We start from the raw sequence: 24,152 nt of genomic DNA on the forward strand, positions 1-24,152 counted from the left end.
CATGAACGGGGGAGGGGCAGAGAGAGAGGGAGACACAGAATCGGAAACAGGCTCCAGGCTCTGAGCCATCAGCCCAGAGCCTGACGCGGGGCTCGAACTCACGGACCGCGAGATCGTGACCTGGCTGAAGTCGGACGCTTAGCCGACTGCGCCACCCAGGCGCCCCTACAAATCCTATTTCTTAATAAAGAATGTTAGTGAGAGTTTCAAAACACATGAAGCAAAATCTGACAGAAATGAAAAGAGAAATAGCTAAATCCACAAACATATTCAGAGAACTCAACTCCTCTCTTACTACTAAACATAAATAGTAAACAGAGTATCAACACACATATAGAAGAACTGAGAAAATACCATCCACCAACAGCATCTAATTGACATTTGTAAAAGACCACACCCAACCAGAGCAGAACATACAGTCTTTTCAAGTGCACACTGAACATTCATCAAGATAAATCATGAAACAAACCTTTGGCTTGTTGCCCTAAGTTATAAAACAAACCTCACCAACTTAAAAGAATTGAAATCATGCAAAGTATGCTCTCTTACTCTAATGAAATTAAACTAGAAATCAGTAACAGAAAAACAAAATGCTCAAACACTTAAAAAAACATATATTTTTAAACAATCTATGGTCAAAGAAGTCTCAAGATAAATTACAAAGTATTTTGAACTGAAAGAAAATGAAATTAAAACACAGCAAAGTCTGTGAGATACAGTGAAACAGTACTTGTGGGAAATTTATAATACTGAACACTCATATTAGAAGAAAGGTCTCAACTCAAAATTCAAGATACTACTTTAAGAAACCAGAAAAACAAATCAAAATAAACCCAAATCAAGTAGAAGGCAAGAAATAATAAAAAGCACCAATCAATAAATTTGAAAACAAAAATAGTGAAAATGAAACCAAAACTCTGGTGCTTTGAAAAGATCAGTAAAATTGACAAATCTCCAGGCATCTGGGTTGCTCAGTTGGTTGACCATCTGACTCTTGATTTCTTTGCTCAAGTCATGATCTCATAGTCATGGGATCAAGCCCCATGACGGGCTCCTCAGTGGGCATGGAGCCTGCTTGAGATCGTTTCTCTCCCTCTCCTACTTCTCCTCTGCCTCTGCCTCTTTCTCTTTAAAAAAAAAAGAAAAGACAAAGACAAAGACAAAGACAAAGACAAAGACAAAGACAAAGACAAAGAAAAAGAAAAAAACTGGTAAATCTCTAGCAAGACAGATACAAAATAGAGGGGACAAAAATTAATATCAGGAATGAAAGTTTTAAAAATCTGTAGAATTCACAGACATTAAAAGGATAATAAGAGAATAGTGTGAACACCAAACCCAGGCACATAAATCTGACAACTAAGATAAAGGTCCAGTTCTCAAAAAGCACAAACTATTATTAATATTCACACAAGATGAACTAGATAACCTATGTAGTCCTATAACTGTTAAAGAAATTTAATTCATAGCTTAAAACCTTCCAAAGAAGGCATTTTAAGACCCAGATTGTTTTATTGGCAAATTCTACATAATATTTAAGAAGAAATAACATTAATTATATAGAAAAAAATCTCCAGAAAAATAAAATCTATGTTTTTTCCAAGATTCTTTTGGAAGTGATTTCTGTATGATCACATCAAATACTGAGTGTGTCAATACCCCAAAATTACATGAAAAGCATACATTCTCATGTATAAATGTTGAAACTCAGAGATGACAGAGTTACTGTATAGCTAAGATTTATTTACTGTACCCATATGAGCATGAATTTAAAATTTCTATAATCTCAAAGCTGAAATCCTGGTATCTGTGTTGGAATTAACCCAATGCATAAAAAATTCATAAATGTATTTCAGTAAATCACCCTACATTGCATTGTACGTCCATTTTTTATGTATCCAGGAGAAGGAGAAGACAAAAACACAACCAATGAGACACAAAGAGAAAAAACAGTGTATTTGTTTCCCAACCATTCTACTCATTGACACAGGCCCAGGAGTGAGTATTAGGCAGGAAACATGACTGCTGTTTCTTCAGTTAGCCTCAGTTCTTGAGCGTCTCCCATAAAGTGAGAAATTCTATTTATATGTGTGTTGAATATAATACATACACTATATGTATGTCTGTCTCAAGTATGTATATGTATTAAATACATGCACATACAGGGGCGCCTGGGTGGCACAGTCGGTTAAGCGTCCGACTTCAGCCAGGTCACGATCTCACGGTCCGTGAGTTCGAGCCCGCGTCAGGCTCTGGGCTGATGGCTCAGAGCCTGGAGCCTGTTTCTGATTCTGTGTCTCCCTCTCTCTCTTCCCCTCCCCCATTCATGCTCTGTCTCTCTCTGTCGCAAAAATAAATAAACGTTGAAAAAAAATTTAAATACATGCACATACAGACATACATATATAAAATATAACATTTAAGCCAATTAAATGAAGAAGAAGCAATAATCTATTCCAAACAGCAGGTATACTACATTTTGTAAGTGATTTAGGAGAATTGGCAGAAATAATTCTTATTATAGATGATTTGTTTCCTTATACGTCAACTTAACACCTAACCTGGGGAAAAGATTTAACTCTATTCGACATGATTTTTTTTAATGTTTATTTATTTTTTTGAGAGAGAGGAGACAGAGTGTGAGTGGGGAAGGGGCAGAGAAAGAGGGACACACAGAATCCGAAGCAGGCTCAAGATTCTGAGCTGTCAGCACAGAGCCCAATTCAGGGCTTGAACTCACAAACCACAGAGCATGACCTGAGCCAAAGTTGGACACTTAACCAACTGTGCCACCGAGGTGACCCATGTTTGACACAATTCTGAGAGGGTACATTTTCCCAGAAACACTACAGACTTATTTGGGCATTTATTTCCATGATCTGACACAGACACGTTTTTAAGAAGAAAGAAAAAAATGGCACCATAAGATAGAAGAACTCTGAGAAACAGGAGAAATACTAATATGAAATTAAAGAATTATCAAGTACACTATGTTACATAACAGTGAAAATGGGCTGGGAACACTGAAGAATGAGAAAGGCTTGGGGAAAGAAAGAGCCAAATAGAGTAGGACAAACAAATGTAAGCTGTGGTAGAGGTAGGAGAATACAAGTGCACACAGGGCAAGCCACGGGTGATGAGACCCCATGCTGAATGCAAACACTAAGTATTCTCACGACGAAAATTTCAATCTCCCCACTATCTGAGATTGCTTGTCTATTACACAAACTACCTCATCTAAATATGAGAGTGTGTTATATTTCCACCAGTGTAGGCTCTGATAAAATCACTGTTTGAAGTTTGCATTATGGGATGTTTCTAAGAGTTTAAAAGTTATACTGATTACTGATTAATCATATAAAAATTTTAATCAAGATTTTGTTTATTAACAGGTGCCCACGTGACACATAGTTGAAGCTACTGTTTTAGGGATTTCAGAGGACCTGAGAATTCTCTTGCTTATTCATATTCTGTTCATTTATTTCCCTTAAAAAACCAGTCTGAGGGACGCCTGGATGGCTCAGTCAAGCATCTGACTTCAGCTCAGGTCATGACCTCACAGTTCATGAGTTCAAGCCCCACGTCGGGCTCTGTGCCGACAGCTCAGAGCCTGGAGCCTGCTTCGGATTTGGGCGGCTGACTTCAGCTCAGGTCATGATATCACAGCTTATGAGTTCGAGCCCCATATAGGGCTCTGTGCTGACAGCTCAGAGCCTGGAGCCTACTTCAAATTCTGTCTGTCTGTCTGTCTCTCTCTCTCTCTCTCTCTCTCTCTCTCTCTCTCTCTCTCTCTCTCTCTCTCAAAAAGTAAACAAACATTAACAGGAAAAAAAGTAAAAAAAAATGTATCCTCCAGTTAACAGCATAATATTATTAGCAGAGTAGATATTATCCCAACTTTTTTGGTGTGTGTTTCTTTTATCTATTATCCCTAGTCTCATCCCTACACCCACTAAAAATATTTAAGGCTATAAATTAAAGTTTACCCTTGTAAATTTCCTTTCACTGTTAAATTCTTATACCTACCAACATGTGTAAAATTATATTTAGGGAAAGAATTTGTACCCAATTGAAAAAACAAGTTATTATGCAAGCTATTATTTCCAAATAAGGTATGAGTTAACAAAGAGGTAGAAAACTTGGTAGGTTGAGTAGTATTATGTATGTTGTTACCTTATGGGCTTTTGTATTAGTCTGTCTCTTTGCCAAGCATGGTTTTACTTGAGGAGCAACGATTTAATGCAGGATTTTACCTACATTACACAACGATTTTATTCTTTTCGTAATCATTTATGCATGCATAAAAATTTATATAATTATTTGTGCATGCCTGAAAACATATAAATCTACACATTTCAGTGGACTTGCTCATTTTATTCAATGTCGTTTTGTGGAAATCCCACCCATGCAGGTAAACGTACATCTGTTTAATTCTACATATACTCTCTGCATATTCTATCATATGAATATCTATTTTGTCTGTCCAGTCAATCACTGATCATCCTTTAGGATGTGTTAGTCTCTTGCTATTTCAAGTAATGCTTCAAGGACATCCAAAATATGGGATGCCTTTAAAATTCTCAATTTGTCCCATAAGTCAAATACTGGGCTCATCTCTCTTGGTTTCTTTCTTTTCCAATATCTTATTCCTTTAATTTTTCACTAACTTATAGCTCTTTGCTGCCTTGAAGTTAATACTGTTTAATATTTTGTCCAAAATTTTCAGTTATTCTCAACGAAATCAGAGGTGGTTACCTTGCCCACAGTTACCTAAAACCCCTTTACTCTTCATATTACCAATTCTTCCCTTACCTCATGTTTTATTTTTTGATTAACTGTCCTACTCCCTCTAAATTTTCCAAGTACAAACTGAAAAAATTACATAATATAGGTGAGGTAACATGATTCACAAAGTTCTCACTTATTTGCCCTGACCAAGTCATGAAAAATTCAATATCCAAGAAGTTCTGAAGTGATAAGGCTTGCTACAGACCCTTTTACCTATAATCCAGACTACAACCCACGATTATTTCTTCTTTCTTTCCCAAATCCAGCTTTAGTCTTCTTCCAGAGTCAAACCACCTAGACCACAGTTGCCCATCTCATGATAAAATCACTCTTTACTTCATTTGCTCATGTCACTGTTTCTCCACAATATCTTGTCAACTTGCGCACATTTTCCTGAATTTACTGTATTAAGTTTTACTTATCTCTTAACTTAAAGTGATACATTTCCCCTTTTAATACTTTCTCTTCTGATCCCTACTCCCCAATACTGCACTATTTTCCCATAATTCCTATTTGTCTCCTACCTAGAGTTATCACAACTTACAATGGTATTTTGTTCTATTATTTGTGTATCTTTCCCACTAGAAGGTAAACTCCAAGAAGGCATGAATTCTATCTGTCTAGAGATACTTTTATATATTTACCATTTAAAAAAATATTGGGGGCATCTAGGTTGTTCAGTTGGTTAAGCATCAGACTCTTGATTTTGGCTCAGGTCATGATCCCAAGTTTGTGGGCTTGAGCCCCATGTCAGGCTCCACGCTAAGCATGGATTCTCTCTCTCCCTCTGCTCCTCTCCCTTGGTCATGCTCTCTCAATCTCTCTCTCTAAAAACAAAAAGTAAAATTAAAATAAATATTTAAAAATAAAAATTATCTGATGTAAAAATTATCTTATGACTCTCAGTAAGTATTTCTTGAATTATTAAATACCTGGGCTGCTTTCATGCATCAGTGTGCTATGGATTACAAAGTAAATTTTAAGGTCAATGAAAAAATAAAACTGTATTTACAATAGCCAAGATATGGAAGCAGCCCAAGTGTCCACCGATTGATGAATGAATAAAAAAAGATGTGGTTTATATATAATGGAATATTATTCAGCCATAAAAAAGAATGAAATTGTGCCATTTGCAATGACATGGATGGAGCCAGAGAGTATTGATGCTAAGCAAAGTAAGTCAGAGAAAAACAAATATCACATTATTCCACTCATATGTAGAATTTTAAAAACAAATGAGCAAAGGGAAAACAAAGAGAGAGAGAGAGAGAGAGAGAGAGACAAATCAAGAAACAGACTCTTGGGGCACCTGGGTGGCTCAGTCAGTTAGGTGACCCACTCTTGATTTCAGCTCAGGTCATGATCTCACAGTTTATAGGACTGAGCCCCACACTGGGCTCTGCATTGACAGGGTAGAGCCTACTTGGGACTCTCTCTCTTCTGTCTCTCTGTCCCTCTCACACATGCATGCACTCTCACTCTCTCTGTCTCTCTCAAAATAAATAAATAAAACATTAAAAAAAAAAAAAAGAAACACACTCCTAACTATACAGAAAAAACTGATGGTTACCAGAGGGGAGGATGGGGTAAAGGGAAGACAGGAATTAAGGAGTGCACCTGTTATGATGAGCACAAGGTGATGTATGGAAGTGCTTAATTACTATATTGTCCACCTGAAACTAATACTATACTATATGCTAACTAAATGCAATTAAAATAAAAACTGAAAAAAATATTAAAAAAATAAAACTAAAGCTGAATGGCCTTTTAAAAGTATCTACTATGTACCAAATACTTAAGGTGTTTTATTATCACAAAATCATGCCATTTTTATGGAATTATAATTCCCATTTTATAAAGAAATTAAGATGGAAGGAAATTAGGTAAATTTCTTAAAATTCAGTTGGTAATCGCAGAGCTTAATTTTAATCCCATTCCCCTTCTGAATTCAGACATATCTACTGTACCGCACAGCCTAACGGTAAGCACTTCTGATGGATAGATAGCTTCAGATAATCTTCATAAACCCTGCAGTTAAAATTCTTTGAACTCTAGTATGTTTCTCTGCCTCTTCTATGTGCTGCAACACACATTCAGGAAACAAGCAATTCCTGTCGGATGTACTGCATTCATATTATTTGTTTCAATTTCCTTGTCACAAAACTGTCTGGAATTACAATTATATATCATTATCCTTAAAGACATCTCATCTCCATAAATCTTGGGCCTGAATTATTGGGGTACAACCAATCTGCAGATGTCACCTTCCATACATATAAAATTAATGTTTTCCTCAATTACTTAGTCATTGAAACTGAGCAGAATACCATTTTCTAGTAGCTGGGGCAAGAACACATGACGAAGAGAAAAGCATAAGCAAGGCATATAATAACAGATCGGACCTAAGCTGTTGGAGGGCCAACATGTTTAACGCTCGGAGGCAGAACCCAAGGTCCAAAGAGGTTAAATAACTGGAACAATACTAAGCAGCTTGCTATGGCATCGCCAGTGGCATGATAATCACTTTATAACATACACACCACTTATGAGTTACTGTTTCTCTGATGATTGGCTCATAAATAATAAACCGTAATGTTTCATCCTACGAGTTTTATGATTTCTCCGTTCCTGACTTTGCCTAATTCTTTTTCCTTACTTCCAATGCCCATATTCCCATTAACTGCTGAGTTCTGTAATCCTCTTCCTTTCACTACAATTTTCATTAGTTACACTAATTGGACAATAAACTACTACCCCACAAGGGGCAAATTCTTTCTCATTTCAGTAGCTATGAAAATGAAAACCCCAGGTAAATTTAATTGGGTTTTTATGGTAACAGTTGGGAAGTCGGATTTTCATAGTCCAGAAATCTTAAGAACACTCATATTTGGTGGTCTCAAATTTACCCTAGCATTTGTGCATGAATTCAACAAAAGGTTTACTGAGCAACCACCGCCCTGCAAGAATTTACTCATAGAAGATGATTCATTTATATTCCTTGCCCACAATGAGGTCACTCACAGGTGAGTGAAGTAAACATACACAAAGAAGTAAACGGACACAAGAATGGCTATTAAAATATTACATAATAATATATGTGGTAAGAACTTCTGGGAAAAATATAGCCCAAATGAGGTGCAGAATTCCTTTTTTTTTTTTCTTTGATGTTTGGACATAGGTATACACCAGGAAACGACCACCATTACCAAGCTAATTTTGAAGAGACCGTCCTTTCCCCATTGTACGTTCTTGGCACTGATGTCAAAGATCAAGTGACTATAAATATGTAGATTTATTTCTGGGCCCTCTATTCTGTTCCACTGGCTTATGTGTCTGTTCTTACGCCAGGGCCATTCCGTTTTGGTTACTAAAGCTGTGCAGTACTGTTTGAAACCAGAAAGCATGACACCCCAGCTTTGTTCTTCTTGATCAAGATTACTTTGACCATTTGGAGTCTTTTGTGGTTCCACTTGAATTTTAAGATTATTTTCTTCTACTTCTATAAAGAATGCCTTTGGAATTTTGATAGAGGTTGCAATGAATCTGCAGATCACTTTGGGTAGCATGGACACTTTAAGAATATTAATCCCGGGGCACCTGGGTGGCTCGGTCGGTTAAGCGTCCGACTTCGGCTCAGGTCATGATCTCAAGGTCCGTGAGTTCGAGCCCCGCGTCGGCTCTGTGCTGACCGCTCAGAGCCTGGAGACTGTTTCAGATTCTGTGTCTCCCTCTCTCTCTGCCCCTCCCCTGTTCATGCTCTGTCTCTCTCTGTCTCAAAAATAAATAAACGTTAAAAATAAAAAAAAATTTTTAAAAAAGAATATTAATCCCTCTAATCCATGAACTCAGGATGTCTTTCCATTTATCCCTGTCTTCTCTAACCTCCTTCATTAATGCTCTATAATTTTCAGTGCAAAAGTTCTTCACCAGCTTGGTTAAATTTATTCCTTGTTTCAGATGTTTGCATCTACCTTCATCATTGAATTTGGCTTTTACTTTCCGTTCTCATATAGGCATTTTTTCATTTGATCACAGTGTATCGTGACCCCATAACATGAGTTAAAGTTTATTTTTTCTATGTCTATACTCTTCAAGATTTTCAGTAATATTGCTAATCACATTTCTTGAATGGTTGGTAGAAGGCATCTGAAAAGCTTTCTTTTATATGTGTTATAAGACTTTGCCCTTCAGGTTAAATTTCCCTAATAGTTATATGTTTATTCTTGCTGACTATTTCTCCTTGACTCAATCCTGATGGAGCATTTTTCTAGAGTTTTATTTATTGTTTCAAATTTATTGGAATAGAGTTGCTTGTGAAATTCTCTACATCTTTACTCCATATTCAAATCTGTAGCTCCCTTTTTCTTTACCTTTTTTTTTTAAGTTTATTTACTTTTTTTAAGAGAGCAAGAGACACACAGAGCATGCAACCAGAGAGGGGCAGACAGAAAGCATAGAGAGAGAATCCCAACCAGGCTTCACACTGTCAGCACCCGACGCAGGGCTGGAACTCACAAACCATGATATCATGACCCAAGCTGAAACCCAGAGTCAGATACTTAACCAACTGAGCCACCAGGCACCCCTGTAGTTCGCTTTTTCATTCTTACTTTATTTGTGGCATTGTTCTTGGGGCTTTTTTTTTCCTTTAAGTTCATCAATATTATCAGAAGCTTATCAATTAAATAAGCTTCCCAAGAAGTCACTTACAACCTTTTTGATCCTCTTCATTAGAGCTCCATTTCCTATTCTATTGATATTTGAGATTTCTTCATTACCTTTTCTATTTTCTCTGAATTCATTCACTTTAAGTGCTTACCTCATTAATTATTAGGCTTTCTTCTTCTCCACTTAAGGTTATAAATTATTCTCGAATACCATTTTAGTTGTATCCTGTGAGTTTTATATGTAGTATTTATTTGTCATTCAAGTTTATTATTTTCGATTTCCATTATAATTTCTTATTTGATCAGTGGATTATTTTTTTTTAATTTCAAAATGGCTGGCTTTTTTTTCTCTTTAGTAATAACCGTACTGTCAATTCTTGCATGCTTTCTAATTATTTTTGCATTGTTCCAATACTTCCTGACATCGAGTCCTTTTTCACTAGTCTCTCTTTTTATCTTTTGGTTAGAGTTCCAAGAACTCAGAGCAAAAACAAAACAAAACAAAACAAAACCTTCCTTAAAAGATTTCCAAAGGATTGACAACTGAAGAGTAGAAAACATCCTGAGGAAAGACCCAAAAACTGAACTTTACAAATAGAGAAATATGGTTTCACTGCTACTTTCTGACAAGAGAGGAGACAGGAGATAGTTTTTATGGATAACTCCCCTCTCCCCCACCCAGGAAAAATAAAAGTATTCTCTCTATAAATACCCAGTAAGAGAGTCCCTCCATTTCATGTATCACAATATTCTTTAGATTCAAGCATTACCTATGATTGGCAATTACAGTGAAGGTCTATAAAACACAATGAGTTGGAATACCATTTTTTATTTGGTGTAATTACTATGATAGCTGAGAAGTGGTATGATGTAAATTTTATGACTGTGAGGCTACTGGTATTATGTATCTTCCTAGATTTGGGAATTTTAGAAACAGTGGACTAATTGATGGGTGAGTACAATTTTGGAGATCATGAATGATCTACACTAGATGCAGTGGACAGAGAACAGCTCAAGGTATAGCTGCTGAAGAAGGAATTCGGTCATGAATTAGGTGTATGAGTGAGTGTTCTCTGTTTTAGAATTAGGTGATGAGTGAGTGTTCTGTTTAGGACTGCACAGAAGAGAAAAATTGGATAAGGATTATTTTCAGACTTGAACTTTACTAAACATTTAATTTCTATAAGATGAGTGATTCCATCTGTGGGCTTTCTTTATGGAAAATTAATAATAGAAAACACTGTATTCACCCTGTTTGAATTTGGGCCTTTTTGAATTGATGATAATGAGTGAGGAATGTAACACTGTCAACTGTCCACTGTATAACCTCTTCAAACGTGCTGCGTTAGACAACACAATTAAGCATAAAAGAGAATGGAAAAGAAAAAGAACATTCAGTGGAAATATGGTGGAACTTTGTAGTTAACATAATGGATATCTTAATATGACCCATTTTAGAGATTTTATTGTAAGACAGCAGACAAGCATCCCTGGCAAGCCAGAAGTGCTCAGCTCCTCACTGATCCCAGACAGCTGTGTACCCTAGGAAGCAATTACATATAGGAAGGTGAAGGACTTTGCTGATGCCCTACCATCCCCTGCAAAGAAGAGGGATTAGCCATATCTCTGGTTTCCAACAGGTTTGGCTTTTAGCTTAATTGCTTAAAAAAAAAAAGAATTATACACACACACACACACATACACACACACACTTACATATCTGTCTATTGACACTTTGAGAGACAAGTGGGAAAATATTTCTAACCAAATGTGATACTGTATTTTATAATAAGGAATAGATAGATAGATTATATATATATATATATATATATATATATATATATATATATATATATATATATATCTTTGACCTTCATCCCTGTCTACTCCTGACACAGAGCTTCTAAAATGCTTGGAATTTCCTAAGTGAGGAGAGAGATTAAAATATCTTTTGTGATGTTAATGAAATGGCTTTTGGAATGTGCCAGTGGAGCCAACCACCAGCCATGCCACTGGAGGATTGGGACTTTCATTTGCACCCCAGACCTCTGGGACAGGAGTGGCTGGAAGTTGAATCAATTGCCAATGGCCAATGAGTTATATCAATCATACCTATGTAACAAAGCCTCCATAAAAACCCAAAAGGACAGGATGTGTAGAACTTCCTGGTTAATGAACATAGGGCGATGTGTGGAGAGTGGAACTCTCAGAGCAGGGAAGCTCCATGACACTTCTCTCATGCCTTGCCCTCAGCACCTCTTCCATTTGGCTATTCCCGAGTTATACCCTTTTATAATAAATCAGTAATCTATCAAGTAAAATGTTTCCCTGAGTTCTGTCATTCCAACAAATTAATTGAACCCAAAGCAGGTGTCCTTGGACTCTCCGATCTAAAGCCAGTCAGCAGAAGCAAGGGTGACAACCCTGGACCTGGGGCTAGAGCCTGAAGTGGGGGTAGGAGAGGGCATTCTGGTAGGACTGAACCCTTACCTTGTGGAATCTATCTCCTTGTGATGCTATCTCCAATGTTTGAGAATTACTTGGTGTTGAGGGGTAAAACACACCAAAACTGGTGTTTGTACCACTCCAACTTGGTTTTTCCAGAATTGTACCTGGTACCAGAATTGTACCACCCCTACTCACTTCTTCCAAAGCAGGTGATACAAATCTCACTGTATCAATTCCATATCACCAAAGGAACTCTACTTACAAATGGTTAGGCTTAGAGTCAGGTAAAAGTCAAGTGTTAAGCATGTGGCTTTCACTAGCACTTTCTTCTCAGAAAATAAGAAAAAATAAGAGCCAGGTCCTGCCTCATCTGCATGAGCCCCAGATAATTTCTTTCTTCATCAGTCCTCCATGGTAATTATGTGTCAACTTGGCTAGGCTATAGCCCCCTTTTATTGAATCAAACACTACACTACATGTTGCTATGAAGGTATTTTGATTAAAGTGTGTAATCAGTTGACTTTAAGTAAGGGAAATGACCCCAGAGAATCTGAGTAGGCCTCATTCAATCAGCCGAAAGGCCTCAACAAAGAAGTCAAGGCTTCTATAAAATAGAAGAAATCCTGCTGTGGACAGTAGCTGCCACCCACAAAGGTTTCCAGCCTGACAGCCCTGAGGGACCTCAGACTTGCCTTGCCAGCCCTCACTATCATGTCAACCCACTCCTTGAAATGAATCTCTTTTTATATATAGGGACTATTTATATGGACTATAATCATCCTCAGTCACCCATAATCATCCTTTCAAGCCCCATGGCTAAAAAGTAGTAGGACTTTTGTTTAAGTTTAGAAAAAGGCCCTGCCTAGGATGTAGCTAAAGTCATGAGCTCCAGCCCAATTTTCCAGAAAGTTCTGTACTGGAGTAAGAGGCTTCCATCTAACAAAGCAATACCATATTCTTTCTTTATAACCCTCCTTTTTGTTTTTATCTCTTTCAGGAAGCTCTGTGGTCACGGTAAATTAGCCAAGGCAGAATCCTGGAATTTCTGGATATAGTCCCTATTCCATAAAGTTATCTTAATATAAGAGGTCATCAAAACCTCACTGAAATCTGAAAACACATACACATACACAGTCATATCCAGACATGCACTATTACATTCCTTCAGCCTACCTCTGAGTTCACCTGTAGCAACATGGGACAGTTCCTAGTGCACACACACACACACACACACACACACACAGTCTCCCCCACTGAAAAACTGTGTCTCTGAGATTCTCTGCCTGAAAGCTTCATTCACTGCCATGGGAGCTTGCTCAACCCTGTGCCAAAAAGCCTGCAATGCATGGAGTTTTAAGGCCCTTAGCATCTTTCAAACAATGAGGGATAGAAGCCAGAGCATAAGTATCTCAGATTTCCCATTACAATGTGAAAAAATTCCCAGGAGTTTTCCACATGGTTCTTCAGAGGGGTACAGTCGGGAACAGTTCTTTGACTTGAATTTATTCGATGGGTAGATAAAGGTCCCAAGCCCTTCAACAGACCATTTGGAATTGCTCTGTTTTGCTATTATGAATACTTCCCCCCCCCAAAAAAAAATGTGTTTAAGAAGTATCTGTTAGAGGTTAGAGTAAATCTTTTCATTCGATGGCAATAGAGCATAGTATGATTCAGGACGGAGAAGGACCAGGCCTCTGTTTTGTCAAGCAGGAAAAGGCCCATTTTGAAAAAAAGAGACAGGGGGAGAAAAGAACACTCAACATTTCGGGATTCTTTGGGCACTTGGGAAAGAAATATTAGAAAACCAAAGGACTCCATGGAAGAAAAAACAGCATTAACAGACTTGTAATATAAAGAACCACAACAAATTTGTCTCCCACTATCCCATCATTAGAGTTAGAAAACCGTGTTTAAATATTAGATCCGCCACTTAGTGAATATTTCATATTAATAAAATGACAAGACATTCCTGAGCCTCAGGTTTTCATCTATAAAATGGGAATAATCTGATGAATAAAAGAAATAATTTATGTAAAATGCTATGAACTTTAAAAAATATATGCACATGTTTTAGAAATTATTATCATAAAAGATCTAGCTTTAGACAGGCAAGAAACTAATATGTTGTAAAAGCACATTAATACAAAAAATTATAATAATACAAAAAGACTAAAGTTCTAAATCCCCAGGTTTAATTAACCCAACATTTCGAAGAAGACAGGCTTGCTACAGCATGGTTAGGAGCAAATCTGCTCTATAAATCCCATTGTCTGCTTATAAGTTTGCCTATTCAATTTGGCATTGCACTTTTATAATCATACAATACATATCAAAGGCCTGTGTTAGCTAAGAGGTCACAGAGCGCACATTCAACAGAAAGACAAAAGTACAGAATGAACTGACCATGAAAAAGAAAATAATTTTTTGACCAGAGAAACAATAATATTTGCCCTTTATCTGGAAATGATTTCATGTCCAGAGGGTCTTTTTCCAAAAATAAAGTGCAGGTGGATTTTATGTTTCCTTTTATGGTCATTATATACCAGTAAACAAATAAGCCAAAGAAGTAATGGGAGAGTGGAGGTTGGGAGGGCGGGCACCTAAAACAAAAACAAAACAAGAGCAAAACAACTGTGATTTTCCTTTTTAAGGGGCCAAAAAAAACATTCACTGTTTGCCCAGAGAGAATCCTCCTGACTTCCAGATCAAAGGCATTAAGAGTACTTCAGCTAGCAATCTTGTCCAATTTTAAAACTATCTTATCAAATGGTATCTGCTATTAACTACCAATATAAACACAGCATGAAAATGAAGGTCAAATGCTGTAGTTTGAATGTTAAATAAGGCTCAGAATATAAGTAGCTTTTAACAGGGCAAATTTTGCTTATTTTAAAGAAATTCACTCTAAAAATGTACTCCTAAACCACACGGCAGGCTACATATTCTTTCCCAGGGTCCAGTAAGAATGATTTTCCGGTCTTCATTGGGTTTCTTTTCTTCTCGTTGACAATGTCATGGGGTTCAGGACACTGCACTCTGTCTTTATAAAGTCAATCCTGCAATGAATACCTTCTCAGCTTTATCCTCAAAACTCCAGCAATGAATTTTCCAAAAGAGGGTGAACCTTTTACTAATGATAAAATTTTCTAGTGGTGGTATTACAGACGCACAATCAAAGAAGGAACCTAGGGTTTTCCTGTTAAAATTGCCCATTCCAGAAAACTGCACCTGTGAGGCCTAAGAACGTCATTTGTGAATGTCATTAACACTAGGGTGTTCCGGGCTCTACTATAGTTTTATCTCCTTGGTTAGCTTTATTATGATTACTAGAAAGACTGCTGACCCCAGTCCCCAAATACTTCTCCTCATCAACCATTTGGTATTTATAATTCTATCATTAACGATAATAATGTCTCTGTGTATTGTGGTTGTTTCTGATTAGAAGGCAACTGGGAAAGAATGGCAAGTCAGTCACTGTTTGCTGTTAACAGCTATTTGTGAACTCATGTATCACATTAGGGAGTAACACCTCACACAGCTTAAGACATCTCAGTTTTGATGGAAGAAGCAGATAGGCTGGGATCTGGAGGAGACTGGTTCAAGAGGACATAGTTGTGAGGTCTGAGTGATGAAACAACTTTCGACAATCAGATATAAGTGCTCTACTGGACAAGAAGATACAAACTGCAAAAGGAAGCCACAAAAAATACTAGCTCATTGCTGCTTTCCAGACTATCCCTAAATCTAAGTGTCCCCACCACCTGTGTCTGATAGAAGCCAATTCCTCAAAGTTCAAGTATCCACGTATACTGACTCTGAAAGAGGTCTTAGCAACTGTGACCAAACACTTCCCCCTCCGGGAAGTTGTAAAAACACTGTCTTCGAGAATGTTGAGAAGGAGCAGTTCCATAGATGAGCCAAGTTCATACAAAGGATAAACAGCAAGCCCAGGACCCAGGCTTCCAAAGTCTGAGGTCAGTGTCCTTCTCAGAAACCACACTGCCCTTCTGGGTTTGAAGACTCATCCCAACCTCGTTTCCCCACAAATCCTGCCTTACATGGAAAAGGGAAAAAGAGAAATCTGCTAAATGACTTCTAACATGCAGGACGATATCTATGTGAAGTCCGACTTAACAGAAATTACAGTCTCTCCACCTATTTCTAAATATCAGGGTGTGCTTTAGATTTACAATACTGAAAGGAAAATAGTTGTAATAAGCTTGGTGATTCCTAATGCCACCTGCCTCATAAATCAGTATAATAAGGGGAACCTGGGTTAAACCATCATTGTAAGGAGCCAACGTGTTCTAACAGCTTCATTCCTTTGCAGTGTATTTACTACTCTTTCAAAAAAAAGTCACAGCCTTGGTGAAAAATAGAATTATACAGCCAGAAGAAACCACAATAAGGCCCTTAATTTACCCCCCACACTCCAATGGACTTCATCTTAGATGGATTATCTACTGCCTATCATCTATGTCCTTTTTTAAAAAGAAAAAAAAAATAACCTCATAAAATGGGCTCAAAAAAGTTCTTTTATATGACAGCACTTTAAAAAGCACTAAGGCATTGTACAGATGTAAGGGATTATCGTTCTTTATGTTAAGGATAAAGAGAGTTCAAAATCTCTATCAGGAAAAAGACTACAATGTTTCTTTCACATTTTTTTCAAGCAGTTCTTTCTCATGTCCACCCTAAATCTCTCCTTATTCTAGTTACTCCCTTCTTCCCTCCTCTGCTTATATAAATAGAAACAGAAAATAGAAACACAGGAGCTTAGGTTTGAAAAATACATCTCCTGGCTTATCCTTCGGATTTCACTAATGAAGAGGCTATGAATCTTGCCTATAAGGGCTGGACAGTAACGTAAATAAGGAAGTCAGGTGAGTAAGAAAACTTTCTTGGATCTCAAAAAACAAACAAACAATGGGCTGCATGATAAACAGCAGCTAATGCTCGGGCTGAGTGGAAGAGGCGGCGGAGAGCGTGGAGGCCAGGATAGCGCCAGCCCAACAAGGGTAGCAGGTGCCCAAATGAAACCACGGAGAAACGCAAGCGCACTGCCAGCTGATTTCTCAAACTGGCATGCAAATCTTTACAGGAAACTCTCCTGGGTTTAAAACTGTATTGATCTTTTTTTAAACGGAAAAATACATAACACATATAAATACATAAATAAAACACCTACAAGCCTATTCCAGGCTTCACCCCGCTGGTTCACGACCTCTCGTCTCAGTGACATGATCTGGAATCCTCGCTCTGGTGCGAGTTCTGTCTGGTTAAGAGCCTACGGGAGAACAGCCTCAGGGGTCATTCCTATTACCTATTCAGTGGCCTGAGCAGTGGGCGCTCCAGTCCGGTCCTCAGTGGCGGCCGAGGGCTCCAGTCTTCTGGAGGGAACTGCTGAGTAGGTGCAGGGGGTGGGCACTCCATGCCTTTAGACCAGCCTGCCACCTCGGGTTGAGGAGCAGTAAATTTACGAGCTGAAGCAGTCCATCCACCCCGAAGCTCCCCCGCGTCACAGCCTTTGCAGCAGTAACCTGCTCTGCCTTCTCCAACTCTTCAGAATCTCCAGACAGAGACAGAGAGAGAGAGATCAGGTGTGACGTCTCTGCGTGCTTCCGGAACAGCGCCGCGCATGCGCGGAACTTCCGCCACACCTCGCGGCGGACCTGCTGAATGAACTCTCTTGTTGCTGCAGGGTATGGCGGCGTCCATACGGCAAAGAGGGGAGTTTGTGCTCCACAGAACAATGGTAGGCGGATTAATGGAAGGCACCTTTTTGTGGTTAGCCCTGGGATCAGTAACCATAGAAAGTCGTGGCTCCTGAAGGTTCTGGAGTGAAGCGGCTAGCAGTAGAAATGGCTCTCGTGGCAGCAGCAAACTTCAGCAGAGACCAATGACCAGTGTTTCTAGAGGATGTGATACCGCCTTCAGCCGGATTTTCAATGGAAACAATGCTACAACTCACCAAAATGAGCTCCTCCCAGGTCTTCTGAAGACAGGATATAGATGCCTTCACTTTTCCTTATATATATCAACTGTCCGTTTGGAAGTCAACATTGGTGCCACCCAAGTGGGTTTCTGCTGCTCAGTGTTGAAGCACATCTTCCTCCTTCATCTGCAGGCCATCAAGGGCTCTGGGCATCAAAAGTTTCCCTTTAAGTCACAATGGGAATCCAGGACAGTACTATTTGGACCCCTCTCTGGGTAGCGCAGAAAGGCGGCCACCTTGTGAAATACACTCTGTCCTCAGTCTTCACAACATGACCAATCTGCACATACATTTGGACATTTGTATTTGTACTAGAGACATGTGACTGTGATGTTTCCATTCACCCTCGTGCTCCTCTAAACTTTCAGGAGAGGTGAAGGTGGGACGTTTCTCTTTGGAGGTCTGGGATTGAGGATACAGATTGAGACAACACAACAGCAGGAAACACACTCAAGAGGAAATGGTGTCTGTGATGCTGATTTCTTTAAGACTACAAACATCAGAAACATCTAAGATTTTTCACATACGTGGGTCAGCTTTCAAATCACCTGTCAGATCTCTCTTTGCTAGGCAGAATACACCAATTAGGCTCCCTTTCCTTATTTGTTTCTGTTCTTCCACCTTTATGTGGTTTGGCTTATTCTCTTGTGAGTCCTTTCAAGCTTGTTAAATTTGTCAAAACCCATACTTGACAAAATACTGGACTGCTGCTAACTCCACAGAATGACTACCAAGCCTCTCTTCCTCCTGGAAGGAAATGATATGCTTCCTTAAATAAAATATTGATTAAAAAAAAAAAGCAAACATTAACAGTACACTGTTAGACCTGGCACCAGATTAGGATAGAATTTGGTCTATTAGATGGGCTTTGATGCTTTGTTCCCTACTGCAAATATGCTTCCACTCCCACAAAACAGAAACTGGGGTAAACGCACTATCTGCATAGAAATAAAAACAATGCTCTAATATTAAAGGGAAAACACAATGATAGAAAGAGTCAGGAAGCAGCTCAGCAAAGCCATTACCATGCTTATTGCCATTTGAAGGCACAATGATTGAAGTTATTGTCTTAATGTAAGATTACTAAATAATGCATCCCATAAAGGAAAGACATTGTATTGGCCATAAAACGTGTGTAACTGCAACAGAATTCATACTTATTTAATGACACTTTAGAATCGGATGGTAATTAAAATGAAGTAGGAATTTTTAAAAGGCAAGAGAAATTCAAACACACCAGTATATAAATTGAAACATTCCCTTTGTTTTGCAAGCACATAAAGAAGTAAGTTTCACATGGATTTTTTTTTTCCTTTTTGGCCCACTGGGAACAACACAATTTTGACTCTTCAGTATTTCCACTTCTAATTGCTAGGAGGGTTCATTATCAGCTGTCTAAAGTGCAATACATCAACCTTGCAAAGCTGAGTTACAAAAGACGTTCACACATCTGATGGGCTGCTGTGCTAAATACATCTTAATTTGTGCTGCATCTGCTGTTTTCTAATTTGTTTGTCACGCTGTGAATGCTGCAGACTTTGTTAGAGCAGCTCCCTGATTTTTTTTTCTTTAAAAATGCATCAACTCTTCATAAAAAAAAAAAAAAATGGCCACCTTCCACCATTGTTCATCTGTGTCTTGGAATGCCATAAACTCAATTCCGTTATATATGTATGAAAAAAATTCTGTGCATTTGAATATGTATATGTATTATATTAGAATAAATGCATATATTTTTGCATGTGGATCAAGCAAAACATTCAGTTTAATCACATGAAGCAAAACAAACTTTCTGCAGCCAGCACTGAATGCACAAGGTGACACACACTCCATTCTCCCAATGCTGGCAATGGGTAAATGTTTCCCTGCTATGCAGACGATGTGCATTAGGGGGGCGCTCTCACTTCCTACCTGCTAAGCAGCAGGTCAAGTGGTAAACAAGCATGTGCAGTTCGACATGATCCAGAATGAATTAGTCGCGCATTAGGGAAGTTTAAATTCCAGCTGGGGAGGAAAACAAATACCACCACCTCAGTCTTTTCACAAAACACGGTGTCCAAGTTAAAGACAGGGCCTACTTCCTGGCACGTGACTCTGCTGTCGCCCAAAGCCTCATGCTTACAAGAGCTGGGATCGGTTTCATGCTCTGCTGTCACCACTTAGAAATTTTTCATACTTGATAAACAAGGGGCCCTGCATCTTCGTTGTGTACCGGACCCCACAAATCATGTAACTGGTCTTGGGTGCACAAGGCGTTTAGAGAGCGCTGGTGGAACAGCTAATGGATGAACTCCAGCATTTCAAGCTGTGAGATCACAAAAATGTACCCCTTGAAATGAAGAATAAAAGAAGGATAGAAGGAAGAAAGCAGAGAGAGAGGGAAGCACGAAGGGAGGGAAAACCAAACAGCATTTACTTTGTATTCATATAGTTTGATAGGCTGTGAGGGATGGAAAGCAGCCATTTCTACCTGATAGTTATTCTGAACACAGAGTTTGACTGCAACTCGTTAAAGGAATATGCCTCTTGTCACAGGTTTTGGGATCACTAGCCAAAGTAGGGACTCAAAGTCAGTCTATAACTTTTTTTAGAAAAACAAGCGAAATACAATTCAATTTTTTTTGACAATTTCCCGCCACCGCTTTCCTTACATATCCACACACAAAATCCAAATTATTTTGGAAAAGTGAAATAAAAACCAGAAATACGGGGGAGCTGGAAACCTCAGAGGAACATGTGCAGTTCTTTCCGTCCTGCGTGCTGTTTATTTGGAGCAAGGCAGTGGACTGACGGGCAATGAGAGGCTGGCATCCTTTGTGTCTGTGCTTGGAGATGGCGATGCAGGGAAGCAGATCTGTGCCCTCGCTTCTCCCGCTGTACACCGCTCCCTCTCCGAGAGGGTGACAAGGACCCCATTTACATAATGCCAATCAGTCTACCGTGTCAAGTTTTCCCAAGAACACGCAGAAGCGATTACCAAGGCAGGCGTTATGACTGGTGGAGTCACAGACAAATCAGGGCTTCCATAAAGGAGTATGTTGAATCAATAAGGCATACTGTTCAACCAGGGCTGAGAAAAACACCTCATAAAGTAACAGCATTTGTAAAGGTTAATCAATTCAGCTAATTGTAAATGCTCTCAATTGTCAGTCCCTAAGCAGTCCCTTCTCTTTGTAGCTAGTAATTCACTGTGGGATGCAGCAGCTCTAAAGCAGGAAGCAGAGAAAGAGGGAAAAGCAGTCAAATTTCTCATTACTCTCTCCATGTTGTGCTCTGTCGGTGTCTGTAAATGTCAATACATTTACCACTGGGAGATCGCCTTTTTTCCCCTACTAGCACTACGTTGCCTCCTTCATTATATACAAAACAAAGTAAAGAGCCTAATTATCTTGGTCTGGGCAGATGGAAAGGAAATCAGGGTATTGATCTTTGGGGGCAATATCTTAAGGCAATGCATACGACTAATAAGCTAGGCAGTTAAAGGGATGGTCTTTTATTGACATCGGTAAGAAAAACACATCTTATTCACTGCCCAGAATTGACTCAGAAAAAGGAAGAAATTCCTTCTGTTTTTTCCTCCCCACTGCCTCCATTTCCCCAGTAAGAACAAAACTAGAGGGGGGGAGGGGGCTTTTTAAATAAGCATCTCTGGAGATCTGAGATACAGAAATGAATCATGTCAGACAGAAAACGATGAGATAATTCTACCCTAAAATTATAACCAGTCTCTGGCAGTGAAGGCAAACCACTGACTTTCATGGAACAAGGCAATTCTTGCCTTTCTACAAGACTTCATGATCAGAGTAGCCCATATTTCCAGGGCACGAATAGATGTTCTACTGGGGACACAGAATGCAATTTGTTTTATTAATGCTGGATTTGTCTTAGAAAATGGTGATATGGGTCGAGTGATAAATTAGCTTAAGGAAAATCACTCTCATTTTTTTTAAGCTTTCACATATATCCTTTCTGCCCATTACCATGTAGATGTGTATGTTATTACCTTTCAGAAAGTCTTGTTTCCCTGCAGTTAGAGAAATTGATCTTCTATATTTAGAAAATACAGGAAGATAGTGAATTTCAAGGAATATTTATATAAGCCAAAAATAGAGATGAGAACTATTTCAAATGTTTTGGTGTGTGGTTATATTTGTAGCAATGTGTGTAATAACAACTAACATTCACTCATTTATTACACCCTAGAATCCAATGATGTATGTAATTTCCCTTATTGAAACATGAATTGCTGAAGCACACAGTCAATTCGCCCTTTATTTCATCTGCAACTTAGTAAAATGTAAATGTCTTTTCCTGAAAAGTAAGCCTGTGGGGTTTCACAAAATTTGGAAACAGACAAAGAATCGCAGTAGACTATAAATCCTAAGCCTTCAACAATTTGACAAAAAGAACATACTTTATCTTTTACATATTTCACTTTTTTTAAGTTTATTTATTTATTTTGAGAGAGAGAGAGAGAGAGAGCACAAGCCGGGGAGGAACAGAGAGAAAGGGAGAGAGAATCTCAAGCAGGCTCCCCATCTTCAACGCAGAGCCTGATGCGAACTGTGAGATAGTTACTTGAGCCGACAGCAAGAGTCAGATGCTTAACCCACTGAGCCACCCAGGCACCCCTACATATTTCACTGCAATGTAGCTAATCAAAGACATCATAAAACTATAGTTAAATAAGTGAGACGCCTCGGGTTCCCATCAAATAGTTTGATATTTCAGATTGTGTAATGTAGTCAGACGAGCCAAGTGTTGACCTGAACGGCTTTGAAAATAAACTGGGGAAGACACAGAAGGCAGCTTGTTGGCAGCTGGCACATTGCAAGATATTTCATCCCCCAAAACATGTGGGATAATGCTAGATCGGTGTAGGAAGGTAGCATGTTTAAAGTCAAATTAACTGGTGCATTATAATAATAATGGCGGGTAGTCAGAAAACAAAATCTAAATGTTCCTCTGCAGTGAACAGAACCATTGGTTTACAAAAGGGATTCTGTCCTTAATAAAAACAATTGCACTCATGCATGAGTACAATTTAAAACATGCTATGTTTATCTTTGAAAAATGGGAAATTAACTAGTCCCTAATGTCCCGAAGCTATCTCACGGACAAGTGAGAGAAGACCTCTTCAACAATAAACACTCTCCCACTCTCCCACCTTGCTCCCCTCCCCCCTTCTCTTCCCCTCCTTCCCTCTTCCTTCCCCTCCCTCTTTTTCTAAGATATACTCCTTTCATCTAACAATGCCATGTTCCCATAATTTCGGGAGAAATTTCCTGGCATCTTTGAAAATGCTGAGAATGGAAAGATAAGTCCTCTAAATGCAATTCTTCACCTTAAAGGAACTAAAATACCTGTTGGAGTTTAGAGAACTATAGGCCCCAGCAAGCCGTGAGGAAAATTAACAAAACAACCCCCTCCCCACCTCAGGACCCTATTATCTCATTTCATTGACTGATTGTTCCTGAGCATTTGGTACCTTTATCCTTATATATATTCATTTGAAGCCTCACCCTTTTATACATAATGTAATTTTCTTTCCAGAGGATAAATTTTTATATCAGTTTCATAATTTCTTGAAGTTATACTGGAGTATCGCTCAACTCAGTGCTAAATTAAAGCACTTATTAAAAAACTTTAAAGTACTCTCACAATTTTAAATCACTGTGCACATAGCAATTTAAAATTATGGGAGCAGTTTTATAAGCACTTGAATTTGGAGGTGATCAGAGACCTGAAAATGTGCAGTATAGAGTAATTTAAAATTATTAGAGTACTTCACATTTTTTATAAGCTCTTCAGCTGGGAAGCGATCAGGTTCCAACATCTCAGCCTGTGTGGTACAGAGTGAAGTACTCCTCAGCCCGAGAAGATTCACTCTATTAAATCAAACTACTTTAATAATTCTAAAGTAATGTACAGTGAGCATGCTCAGATCTCTAAATTCACTTTGAAATTAAAAATATTTTTCACTTCCAACCTACAAAAGACACTCGTGTGATAAAGCAACAATTTACCCTTTCAATTTTAGATATCAGACTGCCCTCTCGCTTTTAGAGTGGTCTTCCCTCGGCGAAAAACAAACACCAAAATATTAAAAATATTTTTTCCTTTTCGTTAAAGAAAAGAAAGAATTGCAAAGCATCATGCTATGAACAGTTACACAAGCTAATTGTATTTGAAAATGTTTCCATTTCAAAGTAAACTTTAGTGGATTGTGTTTGGGGATATAACACTTTTACAGC

The 24,152-nt window shown here is 38.5% G+C and overlaps 1 long non-coding RNA gene and 1 pseudogene across 5 annotated transcripts in view; both read right to left on the reverse strand.

Moving 5' to 3' along the window:
- Nucleotides 1-24,152, reverse strand: part of LOC123385626 — a 435,444-nt gene that overhangs the window by 349,645 nt on the left and 61,647 nt on the right. The gene's annotated exons all lie outside the window — the stretch shown is intronic.
- LOC123385624 lies at nt 11,326-23,049 on the reverse strand (annotated as a pseudogene).

The sequence above is a fragment of the Felis catus genome, chromosome A1, assembly GCF_018350175.1.
Source record: "Felis catus isolate Fca126 chromosome A1, F.catus_Fca126_mat1.0, whole genome shotgun sequence".
NCBI lineage: Eukaryota > Metazoa > Chordata > Mammalia > Carnivora > Felidae > Felis > Felis catus.